This window comes from Bubalus kerabau, chromosome 23, assembly GCF_029407905.1.
Source record: "Bubalus kerabau isolate K-KA32 ecotype Philippines breed swamp buffalo chromosome 23, PCC_UOA_SB_1v2, whole genome shotgun sequence".
In the NCBI taxonomy this organism is placed as follows: domain Eukaryota; kingdom Metazoa; phylum Chordata; class Mammalia; order Artiodactyla; family Bovidae; genus Bubalus; species Bubalus kerabau.
Window position 1 is genome coordinate 13,285,243 of NC_073646.1, and position 24,174 is coordinate 13,309,416.

Here is a 24,174-nt window from a genome sequence, read left to right on the forward strand (position 1 = left end):
TTTCTTGGGCTAGACTCCATCACCACCTCTGACCACAATTTGACATCCATTTCAGATATCATGACTATGACTACAGATTGAAGAAGTTCCTTGCCCACTGACCATAAACCTGTGAGCCCTGGCAAATGGCCAATGTGCTACTCAGTCAACCAGAGGCCAAAAGAAGCTTCAATTTTTAGATGACTTGTGGTCTCTTAAGTATACACCATTGTAGGACTTCCCTGGTACTTCAGTGGTTAAGACTCCATGCTTCCAATGCAGGGGGCATGCGTTCAACCCTTGGTATAGGCACTAAGATCCCACATGCCACAGGACAAGGACAAATTTTTTTTTTTAATTAAAAAAAGAAACTATACACCATTGACCAAACCACCATGCCCATCAAGCCAAGATAAATCGGTTTGGTGCAGGGTTTCTTCATCTCAGCCCTACTGACATCTTGGGATGGATCAATCCTTGTAGTAGGAGGCTGTCCTGTATAGGATGTTCAGCAGCATTCCAGGCCTCTACTCACCAGAGGTCTGCAGCACCCCCTGCCCCAAGTGGGACAACTATAAGTGCCTCCTTGCTCAGTCAGGTCTGACTCTTTGTGACCCCATGGACTGTAGACCCCCAGGCTCCTCTGTCCATGGGGATTCTCCAGCAAGAATACTGGAGTGGGTTGCCATTCCCTTCTCCAGGGGATCTTTGTGACCCAGGGATCAAACCTGCATCTCTTGCATCTCTTGCATTGACAAGCAGATTCTTCACCACTGTGCCATGTTTCCAGATATGGTTAAATGTCTCCTAGGGAAACCAAGTCACCCCCAGTTGAAAACCCAAAGATAGTCCCCAAACTACAGTGTGCCTTAGAATCACCTTGAGTTTGATAAAACAGATTTCTGAGCCCCACCTTCAGAGTTTGTGGCCCAGCAGTTGTCTAGTGGGTCTAAGAATTTGCAGAGATTCCAGATGATGTTTCTGCTGTTGGCCCAGAAGCTACCCTTAGAGAACCACTGAACTGGTCCATTCTATTACTTATCCAGGGCCATGCATGCATCTATTCTGAGTGTGGGTGACTCTGGAAAGCCTTTCTCACCTGCTAGAACAACAAAGAACTGACTCATTGGAAAAAACCCTGATGCTGGGAAAGATTGAAGGCAGGAGGAGAAGGGGACGATAGAGGATGAGGTGGTTGGATGGCATCACCGACTCTATGGACATGAGTTTGAGCAAGGTCTGGGAGTTGGTGATGGACAAGGAAGCCTGGTGTGCTGCAGTCCATGGGGTCTCAAAGAGTCGGATACAACTAAGCAACTAAACTGAACTGAATTTAGACATTAACTCTCAACAGAAGAGTAAGTTCATAGAAAGAAGCCTGGAATTAGATTCAGAGAACATGAATTTGAGCCTATACACACACACACACACACACACACACACACATATATAAGCTCAAAGGGCTTCCCAGGTGGCACTAGAGGTAAAGAATCCAGTTGCCAGTCCAGGAGACATAAGAGACATGGGTTTGATCCCTGGGTTGGGAAGATCCCCTGAAGTATGGCATGGCAACCCACTCCAGTATTCTTGCCTGGAGAATCCCATGGACAGTGGAGCCTGGCAAGCTACAGTCCATAGGGTCACACAGAGTCAGACACGACTGAAGCAGCTTAGTACACACACACATATATAAAAAAATAAGCCTGGATGAGTTATTTAAACTCTCAAAGCTCCAATTCAATAATCAATAAAAACAACTCCCCACACCCCCAGATAACCACCAACTTATTCTGGATTATTGGTGACAACAAAATAACCCAATGTCCCCCAAACTTTGATCATCCTCAAAACACATCATGCTGTCTTAGCGTATCAACCATAACCTGAAATTAACACTTCTCTTTAAATCAACTCACTCTAAGGGGGAGGTAAAATCTTAATCATCTACTTTATCATAAGAAATAATATCTGTGAAATCAGTTTCCACTTGATAATTATGTTTCCCCAAATAGGCATTAAGATAATTATTAAAAATCTCTGTGCACCACTTAAAAGCATCTTCTATACCGCCTATGGGGCTATGGTTTATGTTATCACACTTTAGGGAACAGTGAGGTATTTGTGAGGGAGTTTTGTAGGTTGTAAATTTTTGTACAGATTCAACGTGCTGTTATCAATTTTGCCTAGGCAGGGTGGCTGTTTTAATTGTCTAAAAAGGGGGCAAAGGTTGAGACCAGGAGGCCCTCCCTGATGTGAACTAATGCAGCTCGTGTGCACTCTCCTTCTGATCTTAAAGTTTGGCTGTATGTCAGGAATGGCCACTCGAACCTGTCATTCCCGTCCCCTTCAGTCTCTGAGAGCTCTTCCTAATATGCCCTAATGCCATTTCAAATGGGAGATGATGAAGTAAAAGAGTAGAGCAAATTGGACACAATAGGAATATACTTGACACTAACAAGATCCACCCGAGCTTCAGTATTTCTCTTGTAATTAGCCAAAACAGGTCTCACTCTAGAATAGACCCATCAATAGCTTCAGCACAGCACCTCCTGGAGAGGACACCACTTCAGAGCCTGGCCCACATCTCCCTGGAGCAAAAGACACCATCCCTGCCTGCCTGTGATCATGTGGCTTTTGGTCTGAGCACTTCTTGGAATAGGTTCAGGACCTCAGGTATCTGCTTCTCACTATAAGTCAATAGCTCTCCTTTCTGTGTGTATGAGACTCATCTCTGAAGCTCTTTGGAAAATTAATGCATGTGTCCCACCCCAGATGAATTGAATCAGAATCCCTAGAGGAAGGTAGGACTGGGCCTCAGCATCAGTATTTTTTAAACACGTCTGCTTAAAAAACCCATGTGTGGATCTATGGTTAGGAACATGGTCTTAAGTGAAGAAGAAAAAATTCTGCAAATATTTTGACTCTGCCTATAATGAAGGAACTCTGCCTTAGAGATAAGCATACACCAATTTTGATTCTAAGAAGAATGCCATGGCCTTTTACCATGTCCCCCCTGAGCTTTTCCACTGATTTCCTCTCTCAAATGGCAATTTATTCTGTTTTCCAACTCAAGACTCAAAGGATGGGATAAAAACCTGCACTTTTGCTGCAACCACTGTGGAGGGTGGTATCAAGGTTCCTCAAAAGCTAAAAACTGAACTATCATACAATCCAGCAATCCCACTCCTGGACATACATCTGGAAAAGAAGAAAACTCTAAATCAAAAAGATACATGCACCCCAGTGTTCACAGCAGTACTATTTATAATAGTGAAGACATGGAAATAACCCAAATGTCCATTGACAGATGAATGGATAAAGAAAATGTGGTATGGAAATATAATGGAATATTACTTGGCCATAAAAAAGAATGAAATAATACTATTTGCAACAACATGGATGGACATTGAGATTACCATACTAGGTGAAATAAGCCAGACAGAGAAGGACACATGTCACTAATATGTGGAATCAAAAAAAAAATGATACAAATGAACTTATTTACAAAATAGAAACAGACTCACAGGTATAGAAAACAAACTTATGGCTACCAAAGGGGAAAAGGAGGAAGTGTAAACTGGGAATTGGGGATTAACATATATACACTACTTGTTTATTACATATAAACAAGGACCTACTGTTGAGCACAGGAACTATATTCAAAATCTTGCAATAACATGTAAAGGAAAAATAATCTGCAAAAGAAATTTATGTGTATTTTAAAACAAACAAAAAAACTTTCTGCATTTATTGAGCATTTATATCAGTTGACAGCATTCTGCATTCCTAAAATGTAATTCACTAGATTGTCTTAATGAGGTAGTACAGTTTCAATACTTTTATAAAGGAGAACTATTAGGCAGTCTATCCAGTAAAACCACAGCTTCTGGGATCTCCCCCTCAAATTTTTCTGAGACCACTTCCTCCTCCTTCCAACCACAAATTTCCAAGGAAAGCTACCATTTTGGTCCAGTGTCACTCCCAGACTTCAGACATAGATGATTGAGTTAGTATTGCATATGGGCCTTAGCCAAGCCAGGCGGAACCCTTGTAGATTAAAATACGGAGAGGATTAAGATGCATTGAGAAATGGGGGGGGGGAGGGCGGGGAGGGGAGGAAAAGCAAACTCTTCTGTATGAATAATCTAGTCATGTAAACTAGAGGTGCAGCAGACTTTTTTTTTTTTTTAATTTGTGGGAAGTCAAGCAAACTAGTTTAAGTGAACAAGAATGAAGTAACCACACAGAAGCTCATATGATGGAGGAAAGTCTACACTGCATTCAAGGCCCTGGTTAGCTTAAGCTAATCTGAGTAGGATTCTGTTAGTTGCAAGTAAATTCATACGACTTTACCTAGGATATACAGCAACGAAGTATAAAACTTTGGAAGATTCCTTACAGAAATTTGGACTTCCCTGGTGACTCAGACGGTAAAGAATCTGCCTTCAGTGCAGGAGACACAGGTTCAATCCCTGGGTCAGGAGGATCCCCTGGAAGAGGGCATGGCAACCCACTCCAGTATTCTTGCCTGGAGAATTCCATGTACAAGAGGATCCTGGAGGGCTATGGTCCATGAGTTCACAAGGACTGAGTGACTAACATTATAGAAATTTACCATCTGGGAGGCATAATAAAAAATTAAAGATTTTTTCAGCTCTTTCATGGAGCTCTTCTTCAGCAATTTCATGGAGTTCTTCAGGTCAGTTCCTAATCCCCACTCACCAGCTGTGATACCTTGGGTGGTTATTTCACCTCTGTGAACCACTGTCCTCACCTTTATAAAGAATACCGATATTTGATGTGGATGTGAAAATTAAACAGTAATATACTGCCTGGTACTTGGCTGGGGCCTCAACTAACCAGAATTCCTGCCCCCGTCTTAGAAGTAGAAGGGATTTTAGGGAACAAAGGGGAGAAGCGGCTGAGGGCTTCCATGCAAGATCTGAGCATGACCTGGGTTCATGCAATCATAATACACTCAGCTCTCCCCGGCTCCTGGCTGATGGAGAACAGGAGGCAAACCAGCATGGAACCCGAGCACTCCTGATCCCATGCAGCCCAGAGGGCATCAGAGCAGCCAATTAAGATGTTTTATCCTAAAAGTTCTCAGTGAAAGCAGGTGGAAAGAGGAGGTCACAGAGCTTGGAGCACAAAAAAAGAGAAAAAGTCCATATCTATATGTGCTTTGAAAGTCTTATTCTAAAATAAAAATTAGGGGGGGAGAAAACTGGGTCATTGAATTGATATTCGTCAGGATCCTCATTAAAAGTTTGACTTTTTCTCATATGAATCTCAAATAATAGAAGAATATGAGAATGGCATTTGGTTATTTTAGGGTCATAGGAAAAGTTTAGGCTTTTGATCCAAAGAGACCAGGATTCCAATTTTGATTTTTTGGCTTAGCTCTGTGGCCTGCAACAAGCCAAATGCGCTGTTTAATCTCAGTTTACCCCCCTCATCTGATTAAACAGAACTAATTTTCAGGGTTAATTAAAGGAATTAAATAAGATTCTTGTAAAGTGTCTTCATAGTGGCCAAACATGATATGTGCTCAATCAATAAAAACTGCCACATCTCCAAACTCTGTAAAGCTTTTAAAAAAAATTTATTAAAGTATAGTTGATTTAAAATGTTGTATAATTTCTTCTATACAGCAGAGTGACAGTATGTATGTATGCATGCATATATATATATATATATATAAATACATTTTTTCATATTCTTTTCTAAGACGGTATGTCACAGAATATTGAATATAGTTTCATGTACTATTCAGTAGGAACTTGTTGTTTATCCATCCTATATGTGATAGTTTGACTCTATTAATTCTATTCCATTCCCATTCCTTCCCTCCTCTATCTCCTCTCCCGTGTGGCAACACCAAGTCTGTTCTCTATATCTGTGAGTCTGTTTTTATTTCATAGATATGCTGACTTGTATTTTGTTGGTGTTCAATTGCTAAGTCATGTCTGACTCATTGCGACCCCATGAACTGAAAAATGCCTGTCCTTCACTTTCTCCTGGAGTTTCCTCAAACTCATGTCCATTGTGTCAGTGTATTTCAGATTCCACATACAAATGATATCATATGATATTTGTCTTTCTCTTTCGGACTTAATTCACTTAGTACGATAACCTCTAGGTCCATTCAGGTTGCTGCATATGGCATTATTTTATTCTTTTATGGCTGAGTAGTATTCCACTGTCAGAGAAGGCAATGGCACCCCACTCCAGTACTCTTGCCTGGAAAATCCATGGACAGAGGAGCCTGGAAGGCTGCAGTCCATGGGGTCGCTAAGAGTCGGGCGCGACTGAACGACTTCACTTTCACTTTTCACTTTCATGCATTGGAGAAGGAAATGGCAACCCACTCCAGTGTTCTTGCCTGGAGAATCCCAGGGGTGGGGAAGTCTGGTGGGCTGCTGTCTCTGGGGTCGCACAGAGTCGGACACGACTGAAGCAACTTAGCAGCAGCAGCAGCAGCAGTATTCCACTGTATATACGCACCACAGCTTCTTTATCCAGTCATCTGTCAATGGACAATTGGGTTGTTTCCATGTAATGGCTATTGTCAATAGTGCTGCTGTGAACATAGCAAACCCCATAGAGCTTTAATGTGGCCCTGAAGAACATGCATCTTAGGATCAGAAAGGCTTGAGTTCTGCTTTTAATTTGATGACTGTGTGAAATTATGAAAACTCTCAGAGCCTGAGTTTCCTTCTCTATTAAAAAGGAATAACAGCATCTCCGTATAGTGGACCCTGATTTTGGCCACCTAGATTTTCCTTTCTTTCTCTCACAGTATGATTTTTTTTCAGGTACTATTATTTTCCAGGTGTCTATATGCTTCTGGAAGGGTGATCTCACCTTCAGCTCCTAGGTGACCTGACTGACCTTGAGGAAATCCTATTCTCTCGACTGATTTGGAGTAAGCATATGATGGGGCTTCCCAGATGGTACAGTGGTAAACCATCTGCCTGCCAATGCCAGAGATGTGGATTTGATCCCTGGGTTGGGATCAAAGATCCCCTGGATAAGGAAATGGAAACCCACTCCAGGATTCTTGCCTGGGAAATCCCATGGACCGAGGAGCCTGGCATGCTACAGTCCATGGGGTCACAAAAAATTTAAAACTGTACCTATTTATTTATTTTTGGTGGTGCTGGGTCTTTGCTGCTTTGCACGGGCTTTCTCTAGATGTGGTGAATGGGGTTACTTTTCATTGTGGTGCATGGGTTTCTCACTGTGGTGGCTTCTCTTGTTGTGGAGTACAGGTTCAGTAGTTGTGGCCCACAGGCTTAGCTGCTCCATGGCATGTAGAATCTTCCCCGACCAGGGATCCAACCCATGTACCCTCCATTGGCAAGTGGATTCTTATCCACTGCACCACCAAGCAAGTCCAGTCGTGTCCGACTCCTAGCGACCCCATGGACTGCAGCCTACCAGGCTCCTTCACCCATGGGATTTTCCAGGCAAGAGTACTGGAGTGGGGTGCCATTGCCTTCTCTGCTACTGTATAGCAAGGAAACTATATTCAATATCCTATGATAAAACATAATGGAAAAAGACTATGAAGATATATATGTAACTGAATCATTTTGCTGTACAGCAGAAATTAATGCAACATTGTAAATCAACTATACTTCAATTAAAAAATAAACAAAACAAAAATGACAGCAAACACTGCCTATGTGCCAGGCACCATTCTAAGAGATTAACATATTTAAATTATTTAATTTTTACAACAATCCTATGGAAAAGACCCTGATCCTGGGAAACATTGAGGGCAGGAGGAGAAGGAGGCAACAGAGGATGAGATAGTTAGATGGCACCATCAACTCAATGGACATGAGTTTGACTGAACTCTGGGAGCCAGTGAAGGACTGGGAAGCCTGGTATGCTGCAGTCCATGGGGTTGCAAAGAGTCAGACACGACTGAACAACAAAAACAATCCTATGAGCTAGGTGCATAATTAAACCACTTTTATAGATGGGGAAAATGAAGTTCAGAGAGATTGAGTAATTCCTCTGAGTTCACACAGTCGATAGGTAATAGGGGCAATATTTAAAGCCAGGGAGCCAAGTGCTAGAATCTATGATACAGAGCAGAGGAAGACCACAGAAAACTCTGACTTGATCTGCTGGTTTGGCCTCCCTTCATCCTTCCAACTTCTAAGCAAAGTCAAAGAAAATGAATAGGGTCCGTGGGGAGGGACCACCTTGAGGTAGAGAAGGGGCTGATTTGGGAGGCAGGGGTGTACATTGGTCTCCAGTAAGATAATACTGTGCCTGGATTGCCTACCTGTAAAAGGGGCAGTGAGGTGGCTCACCTTGTGGGATTGCTATGGGGGTGGGGTAGTGTGCTTCCTGTTCAGTGTGGGGCTCAGAACCAGTGCTAAGTTGCTTCAGTCATGTCCAACTCTGTGCAACCTTATGGACTGTAGCCTGCAAAGCTCCTCCATCCATAGGATTCCCCAGGCAGGAATACTGGAATGGATTGCCATGCCCTCCTCCAGGGGATCTTCCTGATACAGGGATCGAACCCAAGTGTCTTAGGTCTCCTGCATTTGCAGGTGGGTTCTTTACCACAGGAGCCATCTGGGAAGCCCTCAGTGCCTAAATGAGAGCTATTAAAGACCGGCTATCACAGCATCAGAGCACTAGCCTAGATTTCTCCCATTTACCAGTTGCCTGCTCTATCTCATTTAATGATGACATAAAGAGAAAGAAAGACTTAAGAAGTCAGTCTGAATGCCAACCAAGTCGTCAGTTACCATTTTAATTCCAATCCCTTTCTCTGCTCTCCTAAGGCGTCTGATGAGAATTCCCTCCCAGGGCTTCATTTCATAACCAAGGCCAATTTGAGTCATTATCTCACTGTCAGCATCAAGAGAATGAAAACCAGCTGTCTGTCCCTGCTCGGAATAGAATCTGGGAGGGAGGCGAAGTCAAGGGTGAATTCCCTGTGCAGGTCATTAACCCTGAGGACAATATCCAAGGATTCGTGGCCCAGGCCAGCCTCAGATGAGGCTACAGATGCCAGTAACCTCCTGAATAGCCTCAGGGGGTGACCTTTGAAGGAGGAAGCTGCAGGGTCAGGGCAGAATAGGTCACACGTGGCAGAACTGGATACAGCATGGGGTTCAGATTTGTGAATCATATCAAACTGGAACACAGGCTCCAGAATCAACAGACATGGGCTTGAGCCCAAGCTGCTGTGACCTTGGCCAGGTTCCCCAATCTTGCTGAACCTATTTTCTTGCCTGGGTAGCAGAGTAATACTACATATACAGGCATGTATCAGAGATATTGTGGGTTTGGTTCCAGGTCACTGCAATAAAGCAAATATGGCAACAACAACAAAAAAGTGAGTCATGTGAATTATTTGGTTTCCTAGTGCATGTAAAGGGTTTCCCCAATGGCTCAGCAGGTAAAAATCTGCTTGCCAAAGCAGGAGACACAGGTTCGATCTTTGGGTTGGGAAGATCCCCTGGAGGAGGGCATGGCAACCCACTCCAAAATTATTGTCTGGAGAATCCCATGGACAGTGGAGCCTGGCAGGCTACAGTCCACAGGGTCACACAGAGCTGGACATGACTGAGGAACTTAGCACACAGTGCATGTAAAAGTTACGTTTACACTATGTGCTGCGCTATGCTGACACTCAGTCATGTCCAGCTCTTTGCAACCCATGGACTGTAGACCACCAAGCTCCACCCCATGGGGTTCTTCAGGCAAGAATACTGGAGTGAATTGCCATGCCCTCCTCCAGGGGATCTTTCCAACCCAGGGATCAAACCCATGTCTCCTGCATTGCAGGCGAATTCTTTACCATCTTAGCCACCAGGGAAGCCCAAGAATCTGGAGTGGGTAGCCTCTCTCTTCTCCAGGGGATCGTCCCAGCCCAGGAATTGAATCAGTCTCTCCTGCATTTCGGCAGATTCTTCACCAGCTGAGGTACCAGGGAAGCCCACGTTTACTGTAGGCTATGAAGTATGTAATACATTATGTCTTTAAAATGCAATGTACATATCTTAATTTAAGAAAACTATTTCTAAAAAAAAAAACTAACCATTGTCTTGTAGAATATCAAAGATCACTGATCACAGATCACTGTAACAAATCTAACAAACATTTAAAATATTGCAAGAATTACCAAAATGTGACACAGAGGTGCAAAGTGAGCAAATACTGTTGGGAAAAGAGCACTGACACTGTTGACTTACAATATTGTGTTAGTTTCAGGTGTACAACATAGTGATTCAATAATAGATTACATTTCATTTAAAGCTACTATGAAATAGTGGCTGTATTCGCTGTGCAGTACAATATATCCTGTATCTTATTTATTTTATATGCAGTGGTTTGTACTTCTTAATCTCCTAGTCTTACTTTCTCCCTCTCCAACCCCTCCTCCCACTGATAACTGGTAGTTTGTTCTCTATACCTATGAGTCTGTTTCTGTTTTACTTATTTGTAAAAAGCATAATATCTGGGAAGAGCAATAAAGTGAGGCACAGAAAAATGAGATATGCCTATACAGAGATGCAAACCAAAACACGACCAGCCCCTGAGAGAAATAAATATTTTCCTACATGAGAAAAGGTAAGAAACCACCCTTCTTACTTCAACACGGCTGCTTCTCAGCCTTTTCTTTTCCTTCCTGCTTCTAAAATTTCAGCTCTTTCATAGTTTATGCCAAGCCTTCACAAACCATGGCTCCTTCTTTTCAGAGTCTTGGGCTGACTTCCTAGGCACTCATTCTCATTCACTGAAGATTTTAGCATCTAGTGCACTGTTTCTCTGTCAACCATTATTCCGGTCATCCTTCCTTGTGACTTGAGTATCCGTGTGAATTATCCAATTATCCACCCAAGGACCCCGCCCCTCAGGTCCATGACCACCCTACCTCTGCAAATCTATTCTTTTGTCTCATCTCATCTCTCAACATGTTTACATGAATACACTCTAGAACTTTGAGAGCACCAGGTCTAAGACCTCAAACTTAAATATTCCATCCTCTTATCTTTCCACGTCATACCTTGCAGGACCCTCTAATCCAATGATTCTTCCCCACCATTGAGAGCTCTAACCCACTGTCCCCCACCACTACCTCACTAATGATCGTCTCTTGTTCACTCTTCCTTTTTTCTTCAGACAGTTTGCTCATGATCAAACACTAAGCCACATCACCTGCGTACACTGTTAACTCTTTTACTTCCCATGTTCTGTGTCTTCTTTCTCCATCTAAGTCAAGCCCAGGTTAAACCTAGTGCTTCATCTCTTCTATGCCCATACCCAAAAGCTCAACATGGTAAGAGAAACACAAACCCAGCTCACTGACCTCACTTCATGTTTATGACCTTAGCCCTACCAGAAAATCTTAAACTCTGTTTCCCTGGAAAGTCTGTCTTTCCATCTGTCCAAGTTGACTACTTAATATCTTCTTCCCCAACTTCCAATGCCTCTTCTCCCATCCTTGGAAAACTGATGATTTTTTTCTATCTCCCTGAAAATTAGAAGCAGTCCTTCAATATCCCTCTCCCCTGACCATATTTATAAGCATCAGTGCAGATTCTGACTTCCCTTGTTGTGCTGAATGGACTGTCAAGCCCTCCCCTATGACTCTTTCCTCCTCAAAGACTTTACTGCTTCAATTGTCTTTTTTGTCCTGCATCAATTCTGCCCTCTTTGTGGATCATTCCCATTAGGCTCGGAGAAGGCGATGGCACCCCACTCCAGTACTCTTGCCTAGAAAATCCCATGGATGGAGGAGCCTGGTAGGCTACAGTTCATGGGGTCACAAAGAGTCGGACATGACTGAGCGACTTCACTTTCACTTTCCACTTTCATGCATTGGAGGAGGAAATGGCAACCCACTCCAGTGTTCTTGCCTTGAGAATCCCAGGAACAGGGGAGCCTGGTGGGCTGCCGTCTAGGGGGTCGCACAGAGTCGGACACGACTGAAGTGACTTAGCAGCAGCAGCCCATCAGGCTAGTGGTAAAGATCCCTCCTGCTACCGCAGGAGATGAAAGACATGTGGGTTTGATCCCTGGGTCGGGAAGATCCCCTGGAGGAGGAAATGGCAACCCACTCCAGTATTCTTGCCTAGACAATCCCATGGGCAGAGGAGCTCGGTAGACTACAGTCCATTGGTTCACAAAGAGTCAGAAACTTTCATGACTGAAGCAACTTGCACACAGGTAGCCATAAGCATACAGATAAGCTACAGCAACTCTCATTTTTTAAGAATGCTTCCCTTGATACTACATCTCATTCTACCAGTATTGAATTTTTCTGTCTTTATTGCAAACTAACCCACATTCCAGGCTTATTATTCTAACTGAATCCATATGAGTCTTATTTATGCCATTTCACTTATGCCAATAACCTCTATGTTGCTAAAATGAATAGTCAACCCTCAGCCCTCCTTTTACAAGAACTCTCAGCAATCTTTGATACATCTGGTCACCCTTTCTTCTTAAAAATACAAAGCAAATGAATGAATGTAATAAAACAGAAACATATACAGAGAACAAACTAGAGGTTACCAGTAGGAAGACAGTTCAGGGAGGGGCAAGATAGGGGAAAGGATTTAAGAGATATGAACTACTAGGAAGAAAAAAAAATAAAACACAAGGACTTAATGTACAGCACAGGGAATATAACAATATTTTATAATAACTTTAAATGGAGTATAATCTATAAAAATATCAAATCATTGTTGTATACCTGAAATGAATATAACATTATAAATCAACCATGCATGCACAGTTTCAGTCATGTCTGACTCTGCAACCCCATGGACCTTAGCCTGCCAGGCTTCTCAGGGATATTCCCAGCAAGTGGTTTGCTATGCCCTTCTCCAGTGGATCTTCCCGATTGAGGGATCAAACCCACATCTCCAGCATCTCCTGCATTGGAGGCAGATTCTTTTACCTGCCAAGCCATCGAGGAAGCCCCATAAATCAACAATACTTCAATTAAAAGCATCCTCTGCTCCTGAATTTGGATACATTCACTTTTTCACAGGAAGCCCCTCTTCTTTTCTGGGTCATCCTCATATGCCAACTTCTAGATGTGGAAATCATCCAGAGCTCAACCCTTAGCCTCATCTTCCCTCCCTTCCCATCTCTTCTCCTCTGCTCTTCTCTAAGCCCTTTCTCTTGATGGCTACATCCTTTCTTATTTATCACCTGCGTGATGATAATCCCAGAATTAATAATGCTAGTCAATCCTGCCACAGTACTCTACATTTCACTCAACTCTCCAATAGCCAATGCAAAATCTTCAAGTAGACGTGAAATGCTCATCTTAAAAAACCTGAGGTTGAAAACAGAACTTTGGACTTCTCAGAGAAAACCTACTCCATATCCAAAAATGAATGTTTAATCTACTCATTCATCACTACCTTCATCATAACTCTTACTATAATAGAGAGCTCAACAAATTATGGCCCTTGGGCCAAATCCAGCCCACCATCTGTTCTTGTGAATAACATTTTATTGGAAAAAAGCCACCCTCATTCATTTGTATATTGTCTGTGGCTGCTTTCATGCTACAATGGCAGAACTGAGTGGTTGTGACAGAAACCATTTGTTCCACAAAGCCCAGATTTTTTACTAATTGGCCCATTACAGGAAAAGTTTGCTGACTGCTGACCTAAGCCGTCATTGTTTCATACCTACGTGACTGCCATGGCCGCCTTCTTGGTAGTCTTCTATTATTTTCCCTCTTCTTCACCCAGAAGTCAGAATGATGTTCTTGAAATCCTAATTACATCTTATAGCTCTCCTAATTAAAGATTCTAATCGTTCCATCACATTTGCAATAAAAGCCATACTCTGTGCTGTGACCTAAATGTATGAATGTGCTCAGTCGTGTCCTACTCTTTACAACCCCATGAAAGGTAGCCCATCAGGCTCTCAGTCCATGAAATTTGCCAGGCAACAGTTCTGGAACAGGTTGCCATTTCCTACTCCTGGGGATCTTCCAAACCCAGGGATTGAACCCGCTTCTCTGGTGTCGCCTGCATTGGTAGGCCACCGTGCCACCTTGTCATGACCTACAAGGCCATAAATGATCAGGACCTACTTTTTGCTAACTATTTCCTACAACTCATTTTCTGACTCACTAGACTCCACGTAGCCTCTTTACTTTTCCTTGGATAAGCCAAGCAGTCCACTTTTCAGGATCTTTGTACCTGTTTTGCCATCTGCCTAATGCACTTTTCAGACTTCCCCTGGGGGCTTAGAGGTAAAGAATCAGCCTGCAGTGTAGGAGTTGCAAGAGATGCAGGTTCGATCCCTGGGTCGGGAAGATTCTCTGGAGGAGGGCATGGCAACCCACTCCAGTATTCTTGCCTGAAGAATCCCATGGACAGAGGAGCCTGGTGGGCTACAGTCCATGGGGTCACAAAGAGTTGGACAGGACTGAGCAACTTAGCATGCATGCATGCAAAGCACTTTTCACCTATCTATCCCTACAACTCCTTCTTTTCATTACTCGTGTCTCTGCTCCAATATCATCTCTTTGGCGCTAAGAATGCTGCTTTCCATTTGACAGGGACATTGTGTCTCTCACTCACTGCCATGTCCACAGGGCCCTGCATATTGTAGACTCTCAATATGTGATTGTTGAGGGTATACATGAATGAGTCCTAACACAGAGCTCAGCAGAAAGAACTTAGGGAAAACAAAGCAAAGGTGACTAGCACTAAGGGGTGGTTGGTTGAGAAGGCTAAAAAAGAGGGGACAGTGGAGGGGGGAGGAGATTTTTCAGAAAGTGGTGGGGGGGGGTGCAAATATGTTCAAAGACAGGAACTAGAGCAGGAGGTGGCACACTTAAGAGCACACGTGTGTGTTTAGCTGAGAGTCTGTGACAACATGAACTGCAGCATGCCAGGATCCTCTGTCCATGTATTTTTCAGGTAAGAATACTGCAGCAGGTTGCCATTTCCTATTCAAGGAGATCCTCCCAACCCAGGGATCAAACCTGTGTCTCTTGCATTTCCTGCACTAGCAGGGAGATTCTTTAACACTGTGCCACCTGGGAAGCCCAGAAGCACAAGTAGTGCATATAGAGTAGATACACATATAAATCATGATGCAGGGGACAGTGGTGGTGTGGAAAACACACAGTGCAGATGATAAAAGACCTTGCATATCAAGCTAAGATGCTTAATTCTGTCTGAGGTCATTAAGAAATTGTTGAGTTGTTCAGTCACTAAGTCCAACTCTTTGTGACCCCTTCAATTTCAACACACCAGGCTCCTTTGTCCTCCACTATCTCTCAGAGTTTGCTCAAATTCATGTCCATTGAGTCAGTGATGCTATCTAAACTCATCCCATCCTCTGCCACCCTCTTCTCCTTTGGCCTTCAGTCTTTTCCAGCATTGGGATCTTTTCTATTCAATCAGGTCTTCATATCAGGTGGCTAAAGTATTGGAGCTACAGCTTCAACAACAGTCCTTCCAATGAATATTCAGAGTTGATTTCCTTTAGGATTGACTGGTTTGATCTCCTTGCCATCCAAGAGATTCTCAAGAGTCTTCTCTAGCACCACAATTTGGAAATATAAAAATTAATGAAGACTAAACCGAACTGTAGCATGATTGGAATTACTGTTTTCCAGCACTTTGGCACATTCCTGATTCTCTCTTTTCTACTATGAGGTTTTTATAAGTAGTTCCTTAGATTTTCGTTATCAAGTGTGTTAATTGTATGCTCCCAGAGTCAAGCTTCAAAACTTTCCTCATCTTTAATGCATCAACCTCATCCTTAGAATTCCATGGTATTGTAATTACTTAAGATTCTTGAAAGCTATATGCACAAAAATATTCATTGCAGTATTATTTATAATGGGAGGAAAATATAATAAACTAAATATTTTACAGAGACAAAATTAAGAGATTATGATATACCTTCTTATTATAAAATTATGTTATAAAGATAATATTTTTATAGAAGGACAGAAAAAAAAATCAGTGATTACCAGTGTTTAGAAGTGGGGAGAGAGGATGATTTAAAAGGTTTATGAGGAAATTGTTGGTGACGAGAGGGCTGTTCAACATCTTGATTATAGGGGTTTCTACACAAGTGACAAAATTCAGAGAACTGTACATTCAGTTCAGCTCGGTTGCTCAATCGTTTCTGACTCTTTGCAACCCCATGGACTGCAGCACGCCAGGCCTCCCTGTACGTCACCAACTCCTGGACCTTGCTCAAAGTCATGTCCATTGAGTCAGTGATGCCATCCAACCATCTCATCCTTTGTGATCCCCTTTTCCTCCTGCCTTCAATCTTTCCTAGCATCAGGGTCTTTCCAATGAGTCAATTCTTCCCATCAGGTGGCCAAAGTATTGGAGTTTCAGCTTCAGCATCAGTCCTTCCAATGGATATTCAGGACTGATTTCCTTTAGAATTTATTGGTTTTATCTCCTTGCAGTCTAAAGGACTCTCAAGAGTTTTCTCCAACACCACAGTTCAAAAGGATCAATTCTTTGGTGCTCAGCTTTCTTTATGGTCAACTCTCACATCCATACATGACTACTGGAAAAACCATAGCTTTGACTAGATGGACCTTTGTTGGCAAAGTAATGTCTCTGGTTTTTAATATGCTGTCTAGGTTGGTCATAGCTTTTCCTCCAAAGAGCAATCGTCTTTTAATTTCATGACTGCAATCACCATCTGCAGTGATTTTGGAGCCCAAAGTCTGTTACTGTTTCCATTGTTTCCCCATCTATTTGCCAAGAAGTGATGGGCCTGCATGCCATGATCTTAGTTTTTTGAATGTTGAATTTTAAGCCAGTCTTTTCACTCTCCACTTTTACTTTCATCAAGTGACTTGTACATTAAAATGGGTAGACTTTACTATGTGCAAACTACACCTCAAAAATCATAATAAAGCTTAAAACTGTATTTTTTATTGTTTTGAGTGCCATGGAGAATATGCACAAGCAATGTGAAACAGTATCAAGCAACACAGAAACCATGCACAGAAAAACATACTGGAGAAAACCATGTCAAAATCCTAACAGTAGATTTTGCTGCTGGGAGAGCAAATGTTGTTTTCTACTATTTTTCTTCTTTTCTGTGCTTCATTCTAGTGATAAAACAACTAAAGGTTGCTTTAAACATATGTTAGATTATAGAAGTTTCTCTCAATTGTCTTTGACTTTAGGGTCCTTCACACAGCACACAAGACTTTGCCTGATACCTGTTATCTGTGCGTGTGCTCAGTCATGTCCCACTCTTTGAGACCCCATGGACTGTAGCTTGCCAGTCTCCTTTGTCCCTGGAATTTCCCAGGCAAGGTTACTGGAACAGGATGCCATTTCCTTTTCCAGGGGCTCTTCCTGACCCAGGGAGTGAATGTGCATTTTTGCATCTGCTGCATTGGCAGGTGAATTCTTTACCACTCTGCTGCTGCTGCTGCTGAGTAGCTTCAGTCGTGTCCGACTCTGTGCAACCCCATAGACAGAAGCCCACCAGGCTCCCCTGTCCCTGGGATTCTCCAGGCAAGAACACCGGAGTGGGTTGCCATTTCCTTCTCCAATGCATGAAAGTGAAAAGTGAAAGTGAAGTTGCTTAGTCGTGTACGACTCTTTGTGACCCCATGGACTGCAGCCTACCAGGCTCCCCCGTCCATGGGATTTTCCAGGCAAGAGTACTGGAGTGGGTTGCCATTGACTTCTCCTGTGCTGCTGCTGCTGGGAAGTCCCTATCTGTTATCTACTGGAAAGAAATGGGCAAGCACCATGGACAGCTCCTGGACATTTCTTAGGGTGGCTTTCTCACGGGCTTGGCATGGGATTCTAACAGTTTCCCTCTGACATTGCCCTATGACAGTTCCTTAAGTCAGGAGACACAGCTTTTCTCTCAAAAGTCTATGTGATTCAATGTCCTCTGCTAGCAGAACCCACCTCCCAGCCCCTACCTTCCTCTCTAGACTTTCATGAACAAACATGAGACACACTCAGAATACTTTCTGAGCACAAGAGAAAACCTATGTTATTATCTAGACTTTTGAAGTAGACAATCTCTTCAAAACCATTTCATAAATAATATTTTAGAATCTGTCAGCAAATACATGTTGCAAGCGACAATAACAACTGTGTTCTTTAGAAAACACATTTTAAACTTCCATCCAAGTTCATCAGAACATTTTTTCCCGAATTCCCATCAGTACATTTTTTGCCTCCTTGTCTAAACAGTTATGATGGACTGGAGTGGTGGTGAGAGGACAACAGTCTAATGAGGACAAGTAGAGAAACCAAGAGACAAAATGGAAAAGCTGTAATAAATTATAGATTTTGATGAATTACCCCACACTCTCGAGTTTCAATTACAGAAACACACAGTTTACACAAGTAATTACTGAAGAAATTACCACAGAAGCACATCCATTCATTGAATTATAAGGCATCAATTCTGTCCCCTTGATTGCATCTTCAGTTCCAAGGATGGCAATCACTGCTTCACACAGAACTTTAATAACACAATCTTTTGGGGATTAAAAAAAAATGCCATTGGATATAAAATGTGTACAGGAATGATAAGAAAAAGCTGTTGATTCATTCTGAGAAAGCAAATGGCTTCAATGAGTTAATTGCCAAGCCAGAACTTTGACAGTTGGAAGCTGATTACTCAGTGAGCTGGCTCTAGAGTTCTAACGCTCTCCGAGGGTCTCTGACATTACCTTGGGGGTCAAGAGAGATGACCCATAAAGGATAATGCCCAGCAACCAATTTAACCTGTCGATTTTGGAGTGTCATATAACAATAGAGCTGAATGGATGTTTAAGGGATTTTAGTCTAACCTTTAACTCAATGCTTACATCTTTTCCTCAACTCAATGTCCAGATACATATAGACAAACAGACATGTACACACACACACATTAAATTTCTTGTAGAAGACGTTCAACATCCCTTCATTGTTTCTTCATTATTTTAATTTTATAATTAACATTTATTGGATCACAGTTGATTGACAATGTTGTGTTAGTTTCTATGAATAGCAAAGTGAATCATATAATATTTGTCTTTATCCATCGACTTCACTCAGAACAACAGTCTCTAGGTCCATCCGTGTCACTGCAAATGGCATATTTTGTTCTTTTTACAAGCTGAGTAATATTCCATCATATGTTTACACCACATCTTCTTTACCCATTCTTTCACTGATGGACATTTAGATTGCTTCTATGTTCTGGCTACTGTAAATAGTGCTGCAATGGACATTGTGCTACATGTATCTTTTTGAACTATGGTTTTCTTTTTTTTCTTTTTTTTTTTGATATATGCCCAGGAGTGGGATTGCCTTCATGTTGATGTATGGCAAAACCAATACAATATTGTAAAGTAATTAGCCTCCAATTAAAATAAATAAATTTAAAAAATTAATCTTTTTTGAAGTTATAATTTATAGGCAGTAATATGCAATCATTTAAATAAAGTTTGATGAGTTTGGATACATACATCAGAGTAACCATCACTACATTCAACCTATAGAATATATCCATCACCCCCAGAAAACTCCTTCATAACAGTTTGGAGTCAGTATCTCTCCTGCTGAGCCGCGGTGGGAGACTGACTGACAAAAACAATGACTTTTAGTTTTGTCACTATAGTTTGGCTTTGCTTTATCTATATTTTCTGTGAATGAGATGATGATACAGTATGGACTCTCTTGTGTCTGTCTTCTTTCTATTAGCATAAAGCTTTTGAGATTCATTGATGTTGTTGCATATAGTAATTGATTGTTTTTACTGCTGAGGAGCATCCCGCTGTATGGATGTATCACAGTTTATGCATGCTCTGTTGATGGACATTTGGGTAGTTTCCAGTTTGGGTCTTCAGGAACAAACAGCATCTCCACAAGGCTGTTAAGAGCTGATCAGATCAAATCAGTCACTCAGTCGTGTCCGACTCTTTGCGACCCCATGAATCGCAGCACGCCAGGCCTCCCTGTCCATCACCAACTCCCAGAGTTCACTCAGACTCACGTCCATCGAGTCAGTGATGCCATCCAGCCATCTCATCCTCTGTCGTCCCCTTCTCCTCCTGCCCCCAATCCCTCCCAGCATTAGAGTCTTTTCCAATGAGTCAACTCTTCACATGATGTGGCCAAAGTACTGGAGTTTCAGTTTAGCATCATTCCTTCCAAAGAAATCCCAGGGCTGATCTCCTTTAGAATGGACTGGTTGGATCTCCTTGCAGTCCAAGGGACTCTCAAGAGTCTTCTCCAACACCACAGTTCAAAAACATCAATTCTTCGGCACTCAGCCTTCTTCACAGTCCAACTCTCACATCCATACATGACCACTGGAAAAACCATAGCCTTGACTAGACGGACTTTTGTTGGTAAAGTAATGTCTCTGCTTTTGAATATAATATCTAGGTTGGTCATCACTTTCCTTCCAAGGAGTAAGCATCTTTTAATTTCATGGCTGTACTCACCATCTGCAGTGATTTTGGAGCCCCCAAAAATAAAGTCTGACACTGTTTCTACTGTTTCCCCATCTATTTGCCATGAAGTGGTGGGACCGGATGCCATGATCTTCGTTTTCTGAATGTTGAGCTTTAAGCCAACTTTTTCACTCTCCACTTTCACTTTCATCAAGAGGCTTTTGAGTTCTTCACTTTCTGCCATAAGTGTGGTGTCATCTGTATAGCTGAGGTTATTGATACTTCTCCCAGCAATCTTGATTCCAGCTTGTGTTTCTTCCAGTCCAGCGTTTCTCATGATGTACTCTGCATATAAGTTAAATAAACAGGGTGACAATATACAGCCTTGACGTACTCCTTTTCCTATTTGGAACCAGTCTGTTGTTCCATGTCCAGTTCTAACTGTTGCTTCCTGACCTGCATACAAATTTCTCAAGAGGCAGGTCAGGTGGTCTAGTATTCCCATCTCTTGAAGAATTTTCCACAGTTTATTGGAATCCACACAGTCAAAGGCTTTGGCATAGTCAATAAAGCAGAAATAGATGTTTTTCTGGAGCTCTCTTGCTTTTTCCATGATCCAGGAGATGTTGGCAATTTGATCTCTGATTCCTCTGCCTTTTCTAAAACCAGCTTGAACATTTGGAAGTTCACGGTTCACATATTGCTGAAGCCTGGCTTGGAGAATTTTGAGCATTACTTTACTAGCGTCTGAGATGAGTGCAATTGTGTGGTAGTTTGAGCATTCTTTGGCATTGCCTTTCTTTGGGATTGGAATGAACACTGACCTTTTCCAGTCCTGTAGCCACTGCTGAGTTTTCCAAATTTGCTGGCATATTGAGTGCAGCACTTTCACAGCATCATCTTTCAGGATTTGGAATAGCTCAACTGGAATTCCATCACCTCCACTAGCTTTGTTCGTAGTGATGCTTTCTAAGGCCCACTTGACTTCACATTCCAGGATGTCTGACTCTAGGTCAGTGATCACACCATCGTGATTATCTGGGTCATGAAGATCTTTTTTGTACAGTTCTTCTGTGTATTCTTGCCATCTCGTCTTAATATCTTCTGCTTCTGTTAGGTCCATACCATTTCTGTCCTTTATCGAGCTCATCTTTGCATGAAATGCTCCTTTGGTATCTCTCATTTTCTTGAAGAGATCCCTAGTCTTTCCCATTCTGTTGTTTTCCTCTATTTCTTGGCATTGATGGCTGAAGAAGGCTTTCTTATCTCTTCTTGCTATTCTTTGGAACTCTGCATTCAGATGTTTATATCTTTCTTTTTCTCCTTTGCTTTTTGCTTCTCTTCTTTTCACAGCTATTTGTAAGGCCTCCCCAGACAGCCATTTTGCTTTTTTGCATTTAACCACCATCTAATTAAACCACCATTGATCAGAAGTAGGGACTGGTCAAGAATCCATCTGCCAAACAGGAAACTCAAGAGATGCAGCTTTGATCTCTGGGTCAGGAAGATCCCCTAGAGTAGGAAATGGCAACCCACTCCACTATTCTTGCCTGGCAAATCCCATGGACAGAGGAGCCTGGGGTGGGGGCTACAGTGTGTGGGGTCACAAACAGTCAGACATGTCTAAGTATAGCACAGGAGTCTTTCCACTTCCTCAGAGCCCAGACAAAAATGAAGCATGCTTGTGCTTTCTCCTAACCTTCCACTTCATTCTCCTTAGAAAGATGGTTTTCAAAGGCACCAGTCATAAGATTTCCTGATGCCTTGAGGATGAAACAAAAATACTTTCCCATAGCCTAGGGTTCCCAACATCAGAGGGCTGCAAACTGAGGCCCTTGGGACAAACAAAGTCAGCCTAACATTTATATGTGTCAAGACAGGTTTTTTTGGAAAACAACTGCACCCATTCAGTTTTGTATCAATTGTGGCTGCTTTTTCTGTAAGTGGCAGAATGGAGCCATTGCAACAAAAACCATACAGTGTGAAATGCTGAACTGTTTACCACATGGCTTTTTACTGGAAGAGTTAGCCGGTCCCTGCCCGACATCATCAGACTCTTGTTTGTGGCTCCTGCAGGTAACTCCCCACTTTCCTGCCCTGCCACAGCCATGCTGGCATCCATAGGGCTCCTGCCAGCCCCAGGCCAATGTCCTTCCCTTCTCTCCTCAGGGCTCACACTTCATCACCAAGCTCTTACCACAAATGCCTCCAAGAGACCATCACGCTGTTTAAGTTTCTTCATAGTACTTCTAACTTGGGAAGTTCTACATTTATTCCTTTAAGTCATTCATTCATTCATCAGATACTTATGGAGTGTCTACTATGTGCAACGCAATTGGTATAGGCCAGTGGATAAATCAGAAATGATTCTGGTCATTTTATTTTATTTTTTTTTAACTTTTATTTATTTATTTATTTTAATTTTATTTTTAAACTTTACATAATTGTATTAGTTTTGCCAAATATCAAAATGAATCCGCCACAGGTATACATGTGTTCCCCATCCTGAACCCTCCTCCCTCCTCCCTCCCCATACCATAGAGTTCACATTCTAGTTGGGGAAAACAAAAGACAATCATGGTAACATACACATTCACATGGACGCATTTTATTTATGAGAAGGGCTATGAAGACAACACTGCGTGGGGAGGATTTTAGACACAGTATATGGAGCTGAGAGGTGAATGACAAGGAGTGTGAAGTCTAGAATATTCCCAAATGAGGGAATATTCCCTCCCAAGTACAAAGGCCCTGGGGCAGGGATGAGCTCAGAGGAACAGAAAGAAAGTTACATGCTTGGAGCTGAGTGAGCAGGGGTAAGGGGTCTTCCTCTCTCGCTAGGGTTTCATCTTCATGGAGACCTCACTTATCATGTTCACTGCTGTCTCTCCAGCACCTAGAAACAGACTCTCCTACCTTGGGTCTCAGTTTCCTCAGCCCTGCAACAACAAACTTAAGCTAGATAATGTGTATGTGTCTCGCCAGCTCAAGTCTACATAGAATTTGAACTTTCTGAAATCATAGAGCTGAAAGCCAGACTTCCCATTTTAGCACCAGCCAAACATCCTCCTCATCATTTTGAAAACCGCCGAAGCGGCAACTCGCAAACATGGATCAGCAAACGCAGAGCTAAGCCAGGGATTCTCAGTATGTTCCCTCAGACAGGCGGTTTGTCATAAGGTAAATGAGTCAAGATTGCTAGATAGAGAGTCTGACCCTTCTGCCTCCAGGCCTTCTGGAACTATCAGATACACAGTGAAGCTTTGAAAAATGGCTTTCTCTCCTTAATCAGAAATTTTTAATGCCAGTGACATGTTGTCATACTCTCATATTTTTCTACCTTTAAAATGGTTGGGATTGACATATATATACTACTATATATGAAATAGATAACTATTAATAATACGAACCTACTGTATAGTACAGGGAACTCTACTCAATACTTTGTAATGACCTATATGGGAAAACAATCTAAGAGGGGGGGTGTGTATATATATATATATATATATATATATATATATATATATATGTATATGTATATATGAAAGTGAAAGTGACATTGCTCAGTCGTGTCCGACTCTTTGTGACCCCATGGACTGTAGCCTACCACGATCCTCCATCCATGGGATTTTCCAGGCAAGAGTACTGGAGTGGGTTGCCATTTCCTTCTCCAGAGGATCTTCCTGACCCAGGGATTGAACCCGGTCTTCTGCATTGTAGGTAGACGCTTTACCATCTGAGCAACCAGGGAAGTCCATTACATGTATATATATATATATATATAT